Source organism: Chrysochloris asiatica, unplaced genomic scaffold (assembly GCF_000296735.1).
Source record: "Chrysochloris asiatica unplaced genomic scaffold, ChrAsi1.0 scaffold00069, whole genome shotgun sequence".
NCBI classification, from domain to species: Eukaryota; Metazoa; Chordata; class Mammalia; order Afrosoricida; family Chrysochloridae; genus Chrysochloris; species Chrysochloris asiatica.
The window spans coordinates 9936789-9958326 of record NW_006408587.1 but is presented as its reverse complement, the minus strand read 5'-3'; positions in this window follow the sequence as shown (position 1 = coordinate 9958326).

Genomic DNA, 21538 nt, shown 5'->3' with positions numbered 1-21538 from the left:
TGTTGCTAAGTATCATCATGTCAGTTCCAACCCTACGTACAATAGAATGAAATACCATCCAGTCCTGCTCCATCAAACCAACATGCTGGATTGGCACAGTGGCAGCAGCAATGGGCTCAAGCATAGTAATGATTGTGAGGTTGGTGCAGGACAGGGCAGTGTTTCATTCTATTATGCATACAGTCTCTATGAGTTGGTACTGGCTCGACAGCACCTAACAACAACAACAACAGTGTTGTAGGATAAACACTGAATTCCTAACTGCTGTTCAAACCAACGAATTACTCTTCAGGACCCCATACAAGGTTACTATGAGTCGGAGCCAACTCCATAGCATTTAACAACAACATCAGTAAAGTGGTGTGTTATATCAGTGATTTGGGAGGCAGAGGATGAGGGCATTTTCAGAGAAAGACATACTCCAGCTTGCTTGTGCAGAGAATCTAAAGAGAGGGAAAACCCACTGCCACTGACTTGATTCTGACTCATAAAGACCCTGTGGGACAGAGTAGAACTGCTCCATAGGGTTGTGAGGCTGGAAATCTTTTCAGAAGCTGACTGCCTCATCCTTCTCCTGAGAAGAGGCCGGTAGTGTTACCAAGAGTGCTAATCACACCTCTGCCCTACAAAAGAGGTGTCTTGCTTTCAACTGGTTAAGAATAGTCAAGTGAGGCAGGATTTCCATAGGAGCAAAGGTTTATTATAAGAAAGAGGTTTGCAAGTGGAGACAGGAAGGGCTTAATGAAATGCTTATCCCCCAGCTCCCTGAACTCAGGCTTTGCTGGTGTTTTAAAAGTTTTGGGTGGGGAAAAGCATCATGATTATTCATAAGAATAGATGGGGAAACTATCACATAATTCACAATAAAGCATTTAAGAAAAAAAAAAAAAAAGAATAGACAGGGTTTCCCAGGAAGTGGCTTGTTTAGGAGGGGCTATGCTAATCAATTACATGTGCAGCATTTCTTTGAAATGGATTCCACTGCAAAGACCTCTGGTAGGGACAGACAAAAATTATTATGGGATGTAACCCATGCATAGTACTCCAGTTCCAGCCCATCCCACCAGCTGGCATTCTCCTCTGCCCCCAAGGAAAAGTCACCCTTCAAGGCTGGTAAAATCAGACTGTGTTGTTGTTGTTGTTGTTGTTGTTGTTGTTAGGTGCTGTCCAGTCAATACTAACCCATAGCTACCCATGCACAACAGAATACACTAACCCATGCACAACATACGGAAACACTGGCCGGCTCTGTGCCAGTCTCACAGTCGTTGCTACACTTGGGCCCATTGCTGCTGCCACTGTGCTCAGCCATCTCATTGGGAGTCTCCCTCTTTTTTGCTGACACCCCACTATACAAAGCATGATGTCATTCTCCAGGGACTGTACAAGGAAGTGAAATACAGAAGTTTTATGGTGGTCTGTTTACAGTTAAGAGACTATAAAATGGGCACGGTCTTGGGATTAATGCTTTCATCCTGCAAGAGGCTCCCTAGACTCTCGGTCTCAGGAAGACTTGGAGAGGTCAAGTAGCAGATGTTGGGGTTTGGGTCACATGAGGGCCTCAGCTGGGCCCATCATAGCTGCTCGGAGGCTATGTAGCTACAATTCTTGGAAATCAGCCACTGCCAAGAATCCACTCAATGAACGTTTACTGAGCACCTAGTATATATGTCCCAAACATTGGGCCAGAAGCTGGAGATACAGTGGAAAAAACAAAGAAATCCCCGGTCCCTGGGACAAAGTCTTTGGTTTCCTAGTAACTCTTTCCAAGAGGCCCCCAGGCTCCATGCCTTAGTGGGTTCCAACCACCGACATTTTGGTTAACAGACTAATGCTAGGAAGCACCCAGATGATTCTGCTATACGTAGGTTGGGTGGTATTCCCCCTCTCCCCTATGTTGCAATTGAGAATCAATATTGTTTTAAATATATATAGATATAAGGAAGCTATTCTTGTATTTAAGGAGCTCTGGTAGCATAGTCGTTACGTAACCAACCACCATTGTTTTAAATATATACTACTGGTAGCAGTGGTGTACGTTACGACTCATCATAACCCTGTACAGGGTTTCCAAGGCTGTAAATCTTTATGGGAGCAGAAAGCCTCATTTTCCTCCCACAGAACAGGTGGTAGTTTCGAACTGCTGACCTGGAGATCAGCAGCCTGACTCGTAACCATGACACTACCAGAGCTCCTTAGTCCTGTGGAACCATGGTATGGGGCTTAGGAGAGACACTGGGCCACAAGGTCAGTTTGGACTGCAAGGTCAGCAGTTTAAAACTCATCAGCCACCCCTCAAAAACCCTATACAGGTCGCTATGAGTTGGAACCAAGTCAACGGCACTATAAACAACATTATAAATTTCTTAACATTGTGATCACCTAGGATGTCTACCTCTGAACATTAACTCTAAAACAAATAAAAATGACCCACATGGAAAAACTTTGTAGACAAAGATTTTACTAAAGAATTATGTAGACTAATGAAAAGTATATTAAATTCATAAGAAGGGGAGGAGAAGAGCTGCTAACACTGAGTAAACACTACCCACAAGTCAGTCTCTGCTCATCAGCCCATTTAACCCATTTAAATCTCACGTTCCATGAGGCTGGTCTTGTTTTACGGCTTCTGTTTTGCATTTAGGAATCTAAGACACATTGCAGCACATATAGTTTGCAATTTGATGTAGCCATTAAATACAATCTTTATGAAGTGGAAAAATATGGTGGCAATATTAAACAATATTAGATGGGGGAAAATGTTTTGTATGATATCAATTATATAATATGTGCATGAAAAAGTACTTTGTTGTTGTTAAGTACCACCGAGTCAGTTCTGACTCCTAGCGACAGTGCTCATCCTACAGAGGCACACCCGGGACTTACAGAGTACTAAATGTTAGCAATAATTGTTTTTGAGTAAGAACTCTGGTAGTGTAGTGGTTACAAGTCGGACTGCTAACCTCAAGGTCAGCAGTTCGAAACTACCAGTTATTTGCAGGAGAAAGCTGAGGCTTTCTGCTCCCATAAAGATCGACAGTCTCAGAAACCCTAGATAAGGTCACATTTTGGACTCTATAAATCCAATAATTCATTCAGAGTTTTAGGTTTCCTTCCCCCACCCTTTGCCCCATGACTCTTTGTAACTTAAGATAATAGAACATGACCAGGTTTTGCCTCATAGAAACTCTTTCTTTGGAGGCTTGCAGCTTTGTAACCACAAACAACAGGAAGTCACATTCACTGAGCTGTGCATTTAAAATGAAGTCAGTGTGAGCAATGTTCCTCTAAAAGGAAACAATGAAATAGCCCAAATCTGCAGAAATGTTTTACCAGCACATCATAAATGTAGCCTGCTATAACTGAGGACAAAAAAAATAGGTTTTTTGAAAATTAAGAGCATTCAACTTTTGTTGTTAAGTGTCATCAAGTCATAGTGACCTCGTATAGGGTTCCCAAGACTCAACTGCTGACCTTGTGGTTCACAGTTCAGTTCATCATCTACAGAGCCACTGCGTTCCCTTTTAGATGCCATTAAAAAGGATCCACTGATGCCAGAAATACGAATCTTCCATAAGATGTCTTCATTCCCAGCTAGAGAGGTGCAGTTTCTTTGGCAAGAAAACAGATCTTATAGTCACATGGTCCTTTATAATACCAACAGGTAGGATCTTCCTATATCCCTTCATCCTCAGTATTTCAACCTGAGTTACTGCCAGGTACACCTTGCTTTCCCAAAATATCCACTCTATGCTCTCCTTAACACTTTCTTGACTGAACAGCCAAAGCATTCATTTAAAAACATAATTAGACCATTTCACCCCTTGATTTAAATACTTTGATGACTGTCACATTCCATGGCAAACACAACACATAGTTCTCTCCACAGACCAGGAAATTCTGCCCCTGCCTTCTTTTCACCTCATCATGGGCCACCCTACCCTTGCAAGCTTCCCTGCAGCTACTCTGCAGTCCTTTTGACACTTCAAGTATGTCAAGCTCTTTCTCATTTTGAGGGGCATCAAGCCAGCTGTAGCCTCTGCCTGGAAGAATGAGGACTTTTCTTTCCAGGGTACAAGTTTCAACTAAGCATCATCTCCTTTGTTCAAAAGACCTTTCCTACCACCCAATCTAAGCAGCTCTCCTCTTCCCAGTTCTACTGCCAACATTCTCTTCCTTTATAGCACTTAGCACAATTTGTAATTGTCTGTTTCTGCCTTAGTTTGGAGGGAGTCCTGGTGTGGCACTGTGGGTGAATGCTCTGGACGGCATGATCCGTTTGAACCGTAAGGTTGGTGATTCAAACTCACCAGCTGCTCCTTGGAAACCCTATACAGCATCTCTATGGGTCGGAACCAACTCTACAGTAATTAGCAACAACAACAACAGCAGCAGCAGCAACTGTAGTTTGGAGCCTGGTGTGATACTGTAGGATAAACACTCAACCATAAAATTAGTTTGAACTTCAGGGTCAGTGGCTCAAACTCACCAATCACTCCTTGGAAACCCTGTACAGGGTCACTATGAGTTGGAACTGACTCGATGGCACTAAACAACAACAACACCTTAGTTTACTTGTTTATTAGCTGCCATTAAGAGTGTTAGACCCATATATGGTTTGTTCACTGTAGTTTTCTTTCTCAGTGTGGCTCTCAAATAATTCCTGGCACTTAGTAAATGCTTAAAACAACAACAAGAACTTGTCAAATGAATTCATTCATTCATTTCTTCCAGTTCTTCATTATGTACCCTTGAATAGGTTACTCAGTTTCTCTAGATTCAGTTTCTTCACCTGTACAAGGAGAATATTGGTTCCCTATCTTTTGGAGCAATGCTTGTGCAGATCGGTAAACAAAGTGCTCTCTTGAAATAGCTTGCAGAATGCGGTTCATTATGGGTTGGGCAGCTAATAGAGAAATTCCATTTTAATCATAGATGCCAGATGAAATCATGAGGACATAATGAAAAGAGGAATATTGACAATAAATAGGTGAATGCACTTTAAGCAAATAACTACTACATGTTCATCCTGATGTGTCCAAACTGGATGTGAACTACATTTAGATTTCTGAAGGAAGCTTGTGGTAAAATGAGTACTAGACGCCTGGTTTCTGTCATCTTGGATTTGACACGGGGTTTCTTCTTGACCTTGGGTGAGTCCCTGCCTTTCTCTCAACCTCAATTTATAAAATAAAAGGTTTGAACTAGATCATCTTGGAAGGTTTTGCTTATTTTTGGTTGGTTGGTTATGTGCCGTGGAGTATAGCGACCCTGTACAGGGTTTCCAAGGCTGTAAATATTTCCGAGAGCAGAAAGTCTCATCTTTCTCCCCTGGAACAACTGGTAGTTTTGAACTCCTGAACTTCCAGTTCGCAGCCCAATTTGTAACCACTACGCTACCAGAGCTGACAGTCTTTGTTGTTAACTATAGTTTCTCTTTCTAGTTACGTTCTCTTCTTAATGGTGGTTTAAGGAGCCCTGTAGTACAATGGGTTAAACACTGGGTTGATGACTGAAGAGTTGTTGGTTTGAACCCACCAGTCCCTCCATGAGAGAAAGAGGAGATAAGCTGCTTCCATAAACATTCAGGACCTCAGGAATCCTATGAAGCAGTTCTATTCGGTCCTATAGGGTAGCTTTGAGTTGGAATCAAGTTGATGGCAGTGAGTTTGGTTTGGGTTATTGGTGATTTATCTACAGTGCTTAAACTCATGAAACAAGTGCTGGTAATCTGGTGTGGGGGAAGCCAACTGAGGTCCATAAAGGCATTATTCTACCACCCAAATTCTTTCTAATTCAAAATTTGTGTTTGCAATTTAATTCATGAGCTCAAGTGACTCTGTAATTTCAACCCCAAATCCAGAAATCTTAAGATTTCTAGGTTCAGACTTTTGTTTTTGTTGTTACGTGCTGTTGAGTAGGTTCCGACTCATAGTGACCCTGTAAAGAGTTTCCAAGGAGTTCAGACTTTACAGGATAGTAATTTACCAAATAAGGAGCTCTGGTAATGTAGTGGTTATGAATTGGGCTGTGAACCACAAGGTCAGCAGTTCGAAACTACCAACTGTTCCGTGGGAGAAAGATGAGGCTTTCTGCTCCCATAAAGATGTACAGTCTCGGAAACCCTGTACAGGGTTGCTATGAGTCAGAACCGACTCCACGGTATATAATCACCAATTTACCAAATAATTGCTAATTCTTACCAGTGACATTACATAATAGTTTGATTATCCCTAATGTGGTGCCAATTCCTAGTGGCATAACCTGTGATTTGTAGCAATATAGAATTGTGCAAAGAATGCTGCCTCAATGTCACGCAGACTTGGGTTCAAAACAGCTCAGTCTTTTGTTGCTACAAGACTTGGGGAAGTCCTTGAATGGCATGAGCTTCTGTTTCCTGTAGAATGAGGATTAGAATCTCTCCCTCATACGGTTGTTGGGATTAAGTTACACAACACATATGAGGCTCATAGCCTGTACTCAGTTCCTTTTCCTGTTGAAAGCTGGGCTCTGCTTCCCGTTTTGTCAGGAATATAAGGTAGGAACCAGTAGGACGGTCAGGGTAATGCAGTCCCCACCCATGTTACAAGCCAACTCAAAAGCCTAATACCTGAGCAATTAGAATGTTCTAGTTTTATATCTTGGTGCAGAATCATTTGGTTCACACCCATACTTCATGAAGAGCCGATCATTCTAACATTTCTGAGCACTTACTAGGTATCAGTTACCAATCTTGCTGCCAGGATGGAAATGTAAATAAGATACAGTCCTTCAGTGAGGTTACAGTCCAGTGAGGGAGCAAAACAAGAAGAAAAGAAAGCAAAACAACACAAACTGTAAAATAATGCAGCGTGATAGATGTTGGAGACGGAGGTATAAAGAGTGCTTTGGGAGTATCAAATCTTGCCTGAGAATTTGAAAAAGAAAGACCATTAAACTGCCTCTTTAAGGATAAATAGGAATTCACTATATATGCAGAAGGAAATTGTAGCAGAGATCTAGACTACACGAGGCCACAAAAGCTCTGGGGATTAAATTTGGGGATGGGGCAGAGAGTGCCATACATGGAATGAAGGAAGATATAGCTGAAAAGGTATGAGTGTTGGGCCCAGATTATGTCTTGAAGACAATACTCAGGAAATAGGTGTTTCTAGAATAGAAGCAAAAAGAAGGAAATCATGAGGGACTTGCAATAATTCAGGCCGAGAAAGAAGATCTGAACTCAGACATTGTCAATAGAAATGATAAGTACCCTAGAGGAGGTTCCGACTTATAGCGATCCTGTATAGAGTTTCCAAGGAGTGGTTAGAGAGCTTGAACCTCTGACCCTGCAGTTCAAACTGATCTAGCAGTTGAGTGCTTATCCTACAGCACCACACCAGGACTCCAGCAATGGCCATAGAGGGGGGAAATGGATGCAGTCGAGTGCTTATCCTACAGCACCACACCAGGACTCCAGCAATGGCCATAGAGGGGGGAAATGGTTCAGGAATCATTTAAGAGACAGAACAAATGCATTTGTATTTCATTGTACTGTGGTTGCCTTTATTCTTCTTTCATTAAACTGAGCTGCTTATATTCAGGGACATGTCTTTATTATCATTGTCTCCCCTGCTATGGCACAATATCTAGCAGAGAAGCATAGTAGATGCTAAGTAAATGTTTACTGAATGAATAGTGCAGGGGGAAGGAGAGGAAATTGTGGAGGAGGGCTGTAGAGTTTTGCATTGGATACCTGGATGATTGATTAAACAAGGAGAAAATACAAGAGGACAAGCAACTTGTGGGAAAGGGAAAGGACTTGGGTCTAGTCTGGGACTTGTAGAGTTTGAGATTCCTCTGAGATAATCCTATAGCAGTTGAATATTTAACGATGGGTTGTAGCGAAAGATATGGACTGGAAAATAGGTTTAAGAATGATGGAAAATGAAGATTAATGCTCAAGGAATAGGACAGGGATTGATCTCCATTGCACAAATGGTATTCTGAGCCTCTATTTATACAGACTTTCCAAATGCTCTTGTTTTACTCCCCAACTATCTTTTCCCTCTTTCTTTCACCTAAGTACTTACTCAACCCTCCATGAATGCCAATAGATTTGAGTTCCCCACGTGAATGCCCAAGAAACACCACAATTAACTGCAATTCTTTATGACTTTCTCTTCTTGCTCATGATCCCATGGTTACAAAGTCTAGAAATTATAGAAGACTTCCATCCATCTCCTCCACCATTCCTCTCCATCCTTACCTGCCCTTCACAGTTCTCCAGTTCATTAAGAAACTCACAAAGTTGACATAAGAAAGGTAAACTGACAAATCTGGCTTTTTGATCAATACAAAAGTGAATAACATAATTTTTCCAGGAAATCAAAATATAGATTCTAAAAATTCCTGTACAGAGACAGGAAAACTGATGTTTAATGGCAACAACAATAAAAAAGGTAGTAGCTAATCAATGGCCCTCTATTATGCTCCAATAAATCAAATATTAGCTTCCAACTTCAAATGCTCTCAGAGATCTCAACTTTAATATAAAAAGTGAAATGATTTAACCTTGCCAATTACAGGTTCCCATGTGATTCTCTAGCTCATAAAAATAATATGGCCTTATATTTAGCAGAGGTCATCTTATTTCAGCAAAAATCAAATTGCTTTAATAAATTTATTCCACTGCACCTCAAGCCATCCCATGATGACAACGAGAAGGCATAGATGGCTTTTCTTTAATGTTGTTGGACAAACCTAGCCACAGAGCTGTCAAACAATGGTTTAAGGTTACATATCCAGGCAGTATAAAATGATTCTTTCAAAATCCAAATCAGAGGCCAAACACCTGGTTCAATGCTTTGCCCACTAGGTCAAGCTGCCTTTCAACCTTTTAGTTTCCTAAGTAATCACTGTCCCATAAAAATATCATTCATGGAATCTTTTGATTAGAGTAAAGAAGACCTTTTAAATTTTTTAAAGAAAGAACTTTTGAACTATTATCAGGAAATCAAGGCCCAGAGAGTAATTGATTTGCCCAAAGTTATATAGATATTGAGAAGCAAAACTAAGTATAAGCAAAGAATTAAAAAAAAAAAAAAAAATTAGCAGAAATTGTAGTTCTTTAGGTGTATTTTTGTTATAATAATAATAATAACAACAACAACATTTATTGATATGCATTAACATGTCAAGCACAATTCTAAGCATTTCTATGCATTAATTAATTTAGCCCTACAATTATACAAATACTCATTTTGTTTAGAAAGATACTGTGTATTAGATAGGTTAGTTAACTTGCTTAAAGTAAGAAGTCAGAATCTGAACCCAGATTTGTATGATTACCTCCAAGTTTTTTGCCACTAGGCAGTGCTACTCATAATATCATCAAATTTCAGAATATGAAGGAATCACATTGGTCATTCTTATCAAGCACCTACCCCATCCACGAGTAGTCTTTTGCAAAACTTCTCTGATGCACAATGATCCAGTCGTCACATGAACACTCAGTGATAAAAATTTTATTGTCTAAGGAAGCAACTCCTCTCAGTTTAGGGCAGACAAAACCCACTTCCATGAACTCTATATACCTGATGGATGCTGTAGGTAAGCTCTTGACTAAGCCACTCCTCAGAAACCCTACACAGGGTCACTATGACTTGGAACTGACTCGACAGCACTTAACAACAATAAAACACATTCCCATGAACCCTCTACTTACTAGGACAAGTTCAGGGGAAAAATAGAATAGTGTCCCTCAAAATCTACAAGAAGAATGGTGAAGAAAAGAGTTGACAACTCTCAAGACAGCAAAATTAATTTGTGTGATTAGTATGCAAACAGCTGCAACCTTTATAACATCTTTCCTCCTGATCTCATGTCAATATTAATCCAAGAACAACTCAAGAAAATATCCTAATGAGTAAAGATAACTTTGAAGTCCTCCAGGACACGAAAGATTAGTAATTCCTGTGCCATCAGCAATTCACAAATCCTAAATAAATGTCCACAACTCAAAATGAGATGAAACAGCAACAAGCACCCATTAATAATTGGAATGTGGATTATATAAAGAATGAATCAAGGAAATGTATCAAAGTAAACATTGTAGGCATTGGTGAGCCTACAACAACAATGAGAAAAATGAGTAACAACAATGAGAAAAACATTGAAAGAAAGAATGCATCCCCCCCACCCCCAAAAAAAAGAAAAAAAGAAAAGAAGAAGATGGGAGGAATGCACAGAGTCAATGTACCAAAAAGAAGTGGTCAATGCTCAACCATTTCAAGAAGTGCCATATGATTGGGAACCAATGGTATTGAAGGAAGACGTGAAAGCTGCACTTCTTTTTTGCACAATGGCTGAAAACAAGGAATTGACTAAAAACAAATGGGATATTTTGGTAAAATTTAGAAGAAAGTTATCTGGCCAACCGATTGGAAGATATCCATATGTGAGCCCATTCTAAACAAAGGTGACTGAACAGAATACAAAAATCATAAAATGATATCATTAATATCACATGCAAATAAAATTCTGCTGAGGATAATTCAAAAACAGTATCAGTAGTACATTGTCAGAAATTCAAGCTGTATACAAAAGAGGATATGGAATGAGGGCTATCACTGCTGATGTCAGATGGATCTTGGTTAAAAGCAGAGAATAACAGAAAGATGTTTACTTGTGCTTTACTGACTATATGAAGGCATTCTATTGTGTGGATTATAACAAACTATGGATAACATTGCAAAGAACGGGTATTCCAGAACACTTAATTGTGCTCATGAGACGCCTATACACATAGACAAGTAGGCAATCGTTCAAAGATATACTTCAGAGTTTAAAATCAGAAAGGTGTATACCAGGGTTGTATCCTTTCACTATATTTATTCCATCTGCATAATGAGCAAATAATCTGCTAAGTAGCTAACAATGTAGATGACACAACTTGCTTGTTGGAAGCAAAGAGGACTTGAAATATTTACTGATGAAGATCAAAGCCTAGCATCTGTAGTGCGGATTGCACTTTAGGGTAAAGAAAATGAAAATCCTCACAATTGAATCAATAAATAAAATCATGATAAATGGCGAAAATACTGCACTTGTTAAAGACTTTACTTTGCCTAAATCCACATTCAACACTCATGGAAACAGCAGTCAAGAAATCAAATGACTTATTACTTTATGCAAATCTGCTGCAAAAGATCTGTTGTAAGTGCTAAAGAGCAAAGATATTAGTTTGAGGAGTAAGGCACACCTGACCCAAGCCATAGTATTTGCAGTTGTGTCATATGGATGTGAAATGAATAAGCAAAATCATAAAGGAGTCAGTGCATTTGAATTATGGTGTTGGTAAGAATATTGAAATTATCATGGACTACCAGAAGAAAAAACAAATTTTTCTTGGAAAAATAAAGCCAGAATGTTCCTTAGAAGTTAGGATGGCGAGACTTCACCTCTTATTCTTTGGACATGTTGTCAGGAGGGATCAGTCCCTGGAGAAGGACGTCATGTTGGTAAAGTGGAAGGATGGAGAAAAAGAGAACCACTGTCAATGAGATGAATTAACACAGTGGCAGTAATGACGGGATCAAACACAACAGTTGTGAGACTTGTGCAGGGCTGGGCAGTATTTCGTTCTGTTGTGTATAGGGTCCATACAAGCCAGAACTGACTGGAAGGCGCCCTAGCATCAACAAACAAATGCCCAGGACTTGTGAGGTCTGCCTCAGCACTGGGTGTCTGTAGCCACATTCTGATTCCTGAGGAGAATGTGTGACTACAGACTTCAAAGGCTCCAAAAATTACCAATTGGCATTGAGTATGTTTTCGAAAGCTATTTGGCCTAATTTAAAGTTAACTAAAGCCTACTGATGGAATAGGAAGATTCTCTGAAGGCTCATAATTATAAGATTCAAACGAAAACCCCACATTTCGGCCTACTCTTTTGTCTCAGACTTCCTTTAGAGTCATTAATGTGCCTCTGGACAAGGCTTAGAGCAACACTCAGAGTATATATAACTGTGTAATAGCACTTACCAGACCAAATAACACTGGGATTGGGAATAAAAATAACAGTCTTTTTTCCAGTTTGAGTTTGAGGATCTTTGAAAGGTTTTGTCTAGAATAGTTTAATGCCTAGTATGATGAAACTAGATAGAGTCTCAGAAATTATTAAGTCTCAACACTTTATTTTATATAATTGAGGAAATAGAGGCCTAGAGAGGTTAAGGAATGCAACAAAGGTTGTACACATTTTTTGGTTAATACATACTTTATTTTGTATTTTGGCATAGAGAGATTCACGAAAATCTACTGCATCTTAATGACTTGTAATGAAAAAAATTCTAAAATATGCCTGACGGTTGTAGTTTCTTTTAATGCTCAGACAGCTGGAAAGTATTTTTATTAAGAAATATCTGAATACCTTCGATGAACTCCAAGACTAAAGAGAAATCACAGTTCCCTAAGAAAAAAGGAAAACAAGCCATTTATGTCCTAACTTAAATTTCCCCCCATTTGGGGACCTACAAAGAAGAACCCTGAGGCTTTTGGTTTTCAAGTCTTTGCCAAATGAATTACTAGTTCTCAAATGGGGTTGCTCAAAATGAAGGCCAATTTACACCCCATGAACAACTTACTTATCAACTGTCAGTCAAATACTAAAGGATTTATGGACAAAGTGAAGAGTTGAGAAAACATTTTCAATAAATCACCCTAAAAAAAGAAATGATTTTCAAACATTTCATGTGCGATAAGAAAATGGAAATTTAAGTAAAGTTCATGACTTATTTGACTAGTCCAGTTAAGCTGGGGTCAGTTGACACATGCTTCACTATCATTAAAAATATTCCAGTATAAATATTTGAAAATCATTTTCTTTTCTTAAAATATAGCATTGTTGTTGTTGTTACATGCCGTGGAGTCAGTTCCCACTCACAGCGATCCTGTGTAGGGTTTCCAAGGAGTGGCTGGTAGTTTGAACCACCAACTTTGAGGTTCAAACCAATCTTGCTGTCCAGAGCTTTAACCCACAGCGCCACACCAGGGATCCTAAAATATAATATAAATGATTCTTATTTTAGTTTTTTTATTTATCAACATAATATATATAAACAATTAACATTTAAACATCAATTTAGTTATGAATGGTTGAATGTGAAGCTGATGATGTGCCCTGTAAACTTTCACTCAATCCAAAATAAAAACATTTAATTAAAAAAAAAATCAATTTAGTAAAGCTCATCGTGAAAAATAACCATTCTTTACATCCTCAGATACTTCTCCTCTTCCGAGTCTTAATTCTGCTCCTTGATTTAGCTCTACCAGTTTTTCTCTTTTACAGCTTTGTTTGATTCCGTATTTTAAAATTACATGGTAACTCTGCTCTTTATTGATTCATCAAGTTTAAACATTGTCTAATGATTTTTCTATAAGGAGCTCTGGTAGCGTAGTGGTTACGAATCGGACTGCTAACCTCTCAGTCAGCAGTTTGAAACTACCAGCTGTTCCGTAGGAGAAAGATGAGGCTTTCTGCTCCCGTAAAGATTTACAGCCTTGGAAACCCAGTACAGGGTCGCTATGAGTCGGAATCAACTCCACAGCACATACCAACAACAATGACTTTCTATGGAATCCTGGTGTGGTGCTGCAGTATAATGCACTGGACAGCAAGGCCGGCAATACAAACTCACCAGCCATTCCTAGGAAACCCTATACTGGTCGGTGGCTCTGAAAGGACTCTACAGCACTTAACATCAATTAACTTTCTAAACTGACAAATGAGTGTGTAGGTCTCTTTCCCCTCCCCATGCTGTTTATATGATCCCTATCTTTCAGACAGCACTGTATTAAAATTTTTGTTAAGCCAATATTTACTTCATTATAATGATAAATATATATATATATTGCTGAACATGTACACATATTTTAATAATGACTTCTTTCTTATAAATTTGGGTCTTATAAAGTTAAACTTTAACTGCCCAAATGCTCTAACTAGCCGTACATTCTTACCAAATTCTCCAACAGATTTGTAAAATAACTCCTAATACTGTTTTCCATATTTCAAAAATAATCGTCATATCTACCAGTTTCATTTTTTCCTTGAAAATTTATTCCTAGAGTTTTTAGTCTCCATTTTCAATTGGAACTTGCTGTTTCATTGGCTCACCATACTGCAGCGTTGTTGTCCTGGTCCTTTGCTTTGTTTTGAATTGAATCCTATTTTCCTGGATCCCACTTTTCCTCTAGTTGGTGGAACTCCTATTCCAGTAACTTCTGGGGAAAAGATGACTGGCAGAGAAATTGTTTGCTCCTGTGTGTGACATGACAGTGTCATTTTTCTGAATTTACATGTGATTAACAAGTTACTTGGATTTAGAATTGAAATTTGAAATAATTTTTCCTCAAAATGTTAAAGGCATGTGTTATCTTTGGTGATGGGAACGGCAGTATAAATATATACTAGTGTAGTTGGTTACCAGTTGGGCTGCTAACCATAAGGTCAGTGGTTTGAATTTATCAGCTGATCCACAAGAGAAAGATGACGATTTCTGCCTCGGAAAGATTTACTGTCTCAGAAACTCTATACAGGCTTGTTATGAGTTAAGATCGACTCTGCGGCACATAAGCAACACCATCATTTATTTATATTTATGTTTATATATAAAACCTAATTCCTGAGACCTGGAGAAAAAAAGAGAAATCAAAGGATGTATTGTATTGGGCAAATCTGCTACAAAACACTCTTTAAAGTTTGAGAGTGGCCACCTAAAGTACAGCAGCTATTGGTCTCTCCATATCCACAGGAAAGAAGAGTGATGGAAATCAAAGACCCCTAGAAACAGTTAGTCCAATGGTCTAATTGTATACATGAACACCAGTCTCCATAACTCTGATGCCAAAAAGAACTAGATGGCGTCCTGCTACCACTTCCAACTGCTGCTCCAAAAGGGATCATTAGAAGGTGCTAGGTAAAGTGAGAGAAAAAGACTCATTTAAAAAAAAAAAAATGTTTTACTGATGGAGCCACTGAGTCTATGGCTCTTAGTCACCCTTTGGTCTGCAGCTGGACTCACTTCCGTGGCTCTGTTTCTGGCCAGACAACTGATAGGTCAATGGGGCAAATGGTGATGCTGATAAAGTATACACAGGTCCCATTTGGGATCAAGGGAGCAGTGTTTACCCAAGGACAGGGCTCAGAAGGATTAGGAAATAAGGAGAGAGCTACAGAGATGAAACAGGATAAATAATGTTGCATTGAGGGGATTGTGTAGTGAATGAGATGAAACAAAATGTGTATGGATTGTTGAATGTAAAACTGATGCTCTGCTCTGTGAACCTTCACCTGGTTCACAATAAAAAGTATAAAAAATAAATGTTAAAAGTGCTGCTTCACTATCTTCTATCTGCTAGTGTTTTTATTGAGAAGTCTAGTGCCTTTTCTGGTCCCTGACCTTTTGTATATAATAGTGGTGTTTGTGGTTGTGTGCTGTTGAGTCAGTGCTGACTCACAGTGACTCTGTGTAGGGTTTCCAAGCCTGTAAATCTTTATGGGAACAGAAAGCTTCATCTTTCTCCTGAGGAGCAACTGGTAAATTTGAACTGCTGACCTTGTAGTTAGCAGGCCAGCTCATAACCCACTATCCTACCAGGGCTCCTTGTATATATGGGATTGTTTGTTTCTCTTTGAGCACTTTTAGAGTTATCTATAGGAGACCTGGTGTGGTGCTCTGGGCTAATGTGTCAGACTGCAAAATTGTTTGAACTGCAAGGTCGGTGGTTCAAGCTCATCAGCCGCTCCTTGGAAACGCTATACTGGGTCGCTATGGGTTGGAACTGACTCGACTCGACGGTACTTAACAACAACGACAACATAGTCTTCTTGGTAGTGTAAAATTTCACAATAATTTGCATTGGTTGGGATTTTTTCATTCTTTTTTGGGTTATTGATGGACTTTCATTCTGCCCTTCGGTTCTAGACATTTTTCTTCTATTTTATCGCTTGTATTTTCCTCCCATCATTTTCTCCACTTGCCCCTCCCAGATGCCGGACCTCCTATACTGATACCTGATTTTCTTATATTTCTATTTTCCATTTATTTTATTCTTACCTCTCGTCCTCCAACTCTCTAAAATATTTTCTTCAATTTTGTCTTGTATATTTTCTATTGGATTTCTAATTTCAGTATGCAGGAAAGAGTTAACATAGTAAACCTGATAGTGCTTTTCCTAGGAGGGTCTGGTTATATGAATGCCTCCTTGGAATTTGACTTGTAGTATGTTTCCCTAGTGATTGATAAGGTTGTTTTTGTGCCTAGGGAACTGACTTCAAACAATGTGATTTATGGTGGATAACTGCTTTCCTTTTTAGTCTAAATTTTGGTAATTGTAGCTGGTAGTCCAGAGAGATTGCTGGTATGACCAACAACAAAAACCCTGGACATTCAATCTTTGCTGGGCAGAAAATAAGTGAGGTTTTTGGGGCAGAAACGCTGCATTTGTGGAGTCCTGGTGTGGCACTGTGGGCTAATGTGTCAGACTACAAAGTTGTTTGAACTGCAAGGTTGGTGGTTCAAGCTCACCAGATGTTCCTTGGAAACCCTATACAGGGTCGCTATGGGTCAGAATTGACTGAACAACAACAACAACTTTATTGTGTTCTGTGTGATAACTCCCTCATCCCCAGGGTGAACTTGGAAGCTTATTTCTGGACTCCTCCAGACCCCAGCTGATCTGTTTTTCCCTAGCTGATCCTGATGCATATCCTTCTTCTGAAATAAGCAGTAGCCATAAATACAACTTTCTCTGAGTTCTGGGTCTTTCTAGAGAATCACTAAATAGGTGGATATTCATGGGAACTCCAAAACATATGGTTACTGTGTTTTTCATTTCTACGAGGTATGTTTCGTTATCTGATTGAATCTCTTTTTTGTAAATTACAATATGATGCTTATATTTAAGAGATGCAGAATCTTCTCTTGGAGAATTTTTATTCTAACTTTTACAGTATTGTTTCACACATCCCCCCAACACACACACACACACATACACACACTTTGTTTTCGTCTCTCTTAAATATTTGTTATATTTGTAGTTAAGTGCTGTTGAGTTGCTTCCGATTCTTTGAAACGCTGTATAGGGTTTCCGAGGCTGTAAATTTTGCCGGAGCAGAAAATCTAATATTTTTTTCATGGACCAACTGGTGGGCTCAAACCACTGACCTTGCAAAGCCACTGCATTCTCTTTTAAATATTTAGTGATGCTTTATTGTTTATTCATATTTAAGGATATAGAACTAAAAAAATTCATCGAAGCAGAACTAGGGCTTTTTGAATGATGAGTTCCATTGTTGGGTAAGAGGACTTCTTTGTAGGGGTGTCAATCCTGGGGCATGGCAGGACAAGCACTAGACTACTAGCCACGTGATCAACAGTTCAAACCCACCACCTGTTCCATGGGAAAAAGATAAGATGTTCTGATCCCGTAAAGACTTACAGTATTGGAAACTCTATACACGTCGGAATATACTTGATGGCCGTGGTTTGGGGTTTACCGATATTGTGCATTTAGAAGTTGTTGTTGTTGTTGTTAAGTGCCGTCAAGTCGGTTCCGACCCATAGCGACCCTGTACAGGGTTTCCGAGGGTGTAAATCCTTACGGGAGTAGAAAGCCTCATCTTTCTCCCGTGGAACGCCTGGTAGTTTCGAACCGCTGACCTTAAGGTTCGCAGCGCATTTAGAAGTAGTTTCTCCAAAAAAAGATCCTTTCATTTTCTACTTGTAAAGTACAGGATTTTTTAAAGGAAATTAGAGACATTCATAATCACTCCACCTGTTGTATTTCTGTGAATAGTCCTTGTGGCACTGTGGGATAAAGCGCGGGACCACAAGGTCAGCAGTTCAAACTCACCAGTTGCTCTTTGGAAACCACACATAAGGTCGCTATGAGCCGGAACTAACTCAACAGCACTTAATACCATTAGCCTTGCATTTGGAAGCAGTTTCTCTAAAGGACCATCCTTTCATTTTCTACTTGTGAAGTACTGACAGGACCTTTAGGCTTCTGTGAATTGAGTTGGGTAGTGTGGCCCTGTAGGATCAATACCAGACTGTGAACCACAAGGTCGGCAGTTCAAACCCATCAGCTGCTCCTCGGAAACCTTATATAGAGTCACTGTGAGTCAGAATCAGCTTGGCAACATTTCACAAGTGGTTTATAAACTGTGTCTAACACTCACAGCTAGGGTGTTGGTCTCTACCTCTGAGGTGGACTTGGGGATGGACCTGATCCACAGATATCTGCTCCCAAATGCCCAGCTCACACCTAACACATTGACCTCCTCTGCCCCCTCCAGGGCAGCTATTCTACCCAGTCTGACAAAAAACCCTTTCATCTTCCTTGTGACCCGAGGAATTATCTTACTTTTTCCCTCTATTTCCTCTTTCTTGAGCTTCTTTCCATGGTAACTCCTGTCAGAGAGGATTGGATCAGGATGTCCTCTCCTCTATTCCCCAAACCCTACCCCCACATTTTCTGCTTCCTGAATTAAGTCCTTTGGTTTCATAGGTGCTACATACAGCTAATCATGCAAGAAAATTAAACAGCCTAAAATAACAAATGTGAGACGAAGACAGAGGTGTCAGATCTACAGAACTGTCAAGATTGCTGCCCCTAATTCGTGGTTCCAAATTCTACTACCCCTACCCCATACATTCTGTACCTTTTTTCTTACTACACAAACAACACAGGGTTATCTTAGAATTTTTACCAATAACATCATTCCACACACAAACACACTCAAAAGGAAATTGGAGTCATTTGTAATCACTCCGCCTGTCATTATTAACATTTTGTGTGTATTTCTTTCAAGGTTTCCTTCTATTCAATGTGTTGTCAGACCCACACATATAGTACACATTTTGCAAAAACTAAATTGTACTGTGCATATATTGTTGAAACTGCCCTTTTTGTTTAATAAATAATAGGCATTTCACTATACAAATAAATATAAACCACAAATCCATTTTAATTACTTATCTATATGGAGTTACCATAATTTATTTAACAAATACCATCAATTATATAGGGTTATAAATACTGCAAGAGTAAGAATACTTCCATAAATATACTTTCATATTTTTCCAATGTTAATCTTATACATGAAAGTGATGGCAGGTTTAAAGTTACTGAATGATGAAAAATAGCCTAACTTTATACTCTATCAACAATGTGTTAATGCCCTATTTGTCACATAATTGTAATGCTGCATATTGGCATACTTTGAAGTTTTTGATCACCTGATGGGTAAAAATTACATTAGATTTGCATTTGTATTTCTTTGATATTAAATATATTTCCATATGTTTGTCTACTGATTGTATTTCTTTTGTAATTTGCTTGTTCTTTGACCCCCCCCCTTTTTTTTTTTTTTGGTCTTCTGAGATGGACGCTTTATTCATTTGTAGCAGTTCTTTGTGCATTAAATATATTAACACTTAGTCTGATCCCTATCTTAAATTTTTTTTTCAGTTTATCATTTGCTTATAGTGTATTTTACCATTTAGAAAATTCTGTTGTTGTGAAGTGCAGTCGGGTCGACTCTGACCTATAGCAACCCTGTATAGGGTTTCCAAGGAGCAGCTGGTGAGCTTGAACCACTGACTTTGCAGTTCAAACGGCTTTGCAAAGACTTTATTATCAGATGTGTCCCTTGAGGGTTATGGTTTCTGCCTGTAGTGACATTCTTACATTGGCCTTTGCTCTCTTTGATCCTTACCAAAATATTTACCTTTTATCCTTTTGCTTGTTTACATTTAGTTCTTTAATTCCTCTAAATTTATTCTAGTATATGGTGACTCAGCACTCACTTTATCCTTTCCCTACTTACTTTCTATAAATGAGTCCCACAAAACCTTGAGGTCCTCACATTATCTTTTGTAACTCTAAGGGAGATAAGAAAGAATGTTAGGCAAATTCCTTCCTCTCTCTGATCCCAGCTGTGGGGAAAAAATGACACTGGGCTTCTGACCTCTTTTCTGCCTTCACAAGGGGGAGAGAAAATCACCATTAGCGTTAGCCCATGGTTGACTCTGTGAGGTGGAGGCCAAACATTCTCCAACCTTTTTGCCAATTCTGATACCAGAATCCCTCCCACACTACTCAAAATTCCTCTACTGGGTTTAATAATTAGTTGCAATGGCCACAAAGAACTATAGACCATACTCAGTTAAAGCATGTGTTAGGGAAGTAACTGATTACAATGTGGAATCAGGAACAGGAAGCATATAAAGTCTCCCTATTTCAATGCAGAAGGAGCTCTGGTAGCATGGTGGTTACAAATTGGGCTGCGAGCCGCAAGGTCAGCAGTTCGAAACTACCAGCTGTTCCGCAGGAGAAAGATGAGGCTTTCTGCTCCCGCAAAGATTTACAGCCTCGGAAACCCTGTACAGGGTCACTATGAGTCGGAACTGACTCCACAGCACATAACAACAACAACTTCAATGCCTCACAACTCTCTCAGATCCTCTTCTCCTCAGCAAAGCTCCTGTCAGTCTCTTCAGAACAGGTTCCTCTTGGTCCCCTCAAGACAGGCCTCTTCTCTCAGCCCTCGGCTCCATTGGAGCCTGGCCTCTGTCTTACAAAGCTCTTCAGCTCTGTCAACAAGTACCCAGAGGCACCCCATTCCTCCAGGGAGCTGCCTGTCCAAAGCCTCTCACCTTTCTCATTCAATGGTCACACTTATTGGAGCCACCTTGCTGTGTGCATCAGAAAGACCACTGTACCTTCTCCCTCTGGTCTTCGGTTTCCGCTGTCACCATTTTTCTACTGCACTTGCCACCACTTCTTGTCATCTTGCACCTTCTTTGGTGTTACAGCTCTTTGTTTCCTCGGTCTAGGAGGTTCTTAGCACAAAGACCCTGGGCAAAGGACACACTTCTTTCTTGATGGTAGTAAAAATGGTTTGAAATTGGCTCTCTTTAAAGCCTACAAGATGATTGTTGTTCTTGTTAAGTGCTGTCGAGTCGGTTCCGACCCATAGCAACCCTGCATAGGGTTTTCAAGGAACAACTGGTGAGCTTGAACCACTGAGCTTGTAGCTCAAATGGCTTTGCAGTCTGGCACATTAATTCACAGCACCACACCATAATAAAACTGGCCAATTCCCTCATTAGTGTTCCATACATTTTTGTTTTTTAACATGCTCCCACCCCCAAAAGGAGTTCCAGGAACCTTATTTGCATTCTTAGCAGGGTTTCCAATTCCTTTGGTGAGAAATACCTTAATTTGCATGGTGGTTGATGGTTATGAGATTATTACAATTCATAGTGACCCTGCATAGGGTTCTGAGGCTGTAAATCTTTACGGGAGTAGAAAGCCTCATCTTTCTCCCATAAAACTGCTGATAATTTTGAACTACTGACCTGAGGTTAGTAGCGCAACTCATTTTGTGAGAGTCACAAGATGAAGCTTGGTTTAAAGGGCCATATTAAGTTATTAACTGCACTGCACCAGCCTTCTCTTCGCTAGAGCTGCAGATGTCTTTCCAAAC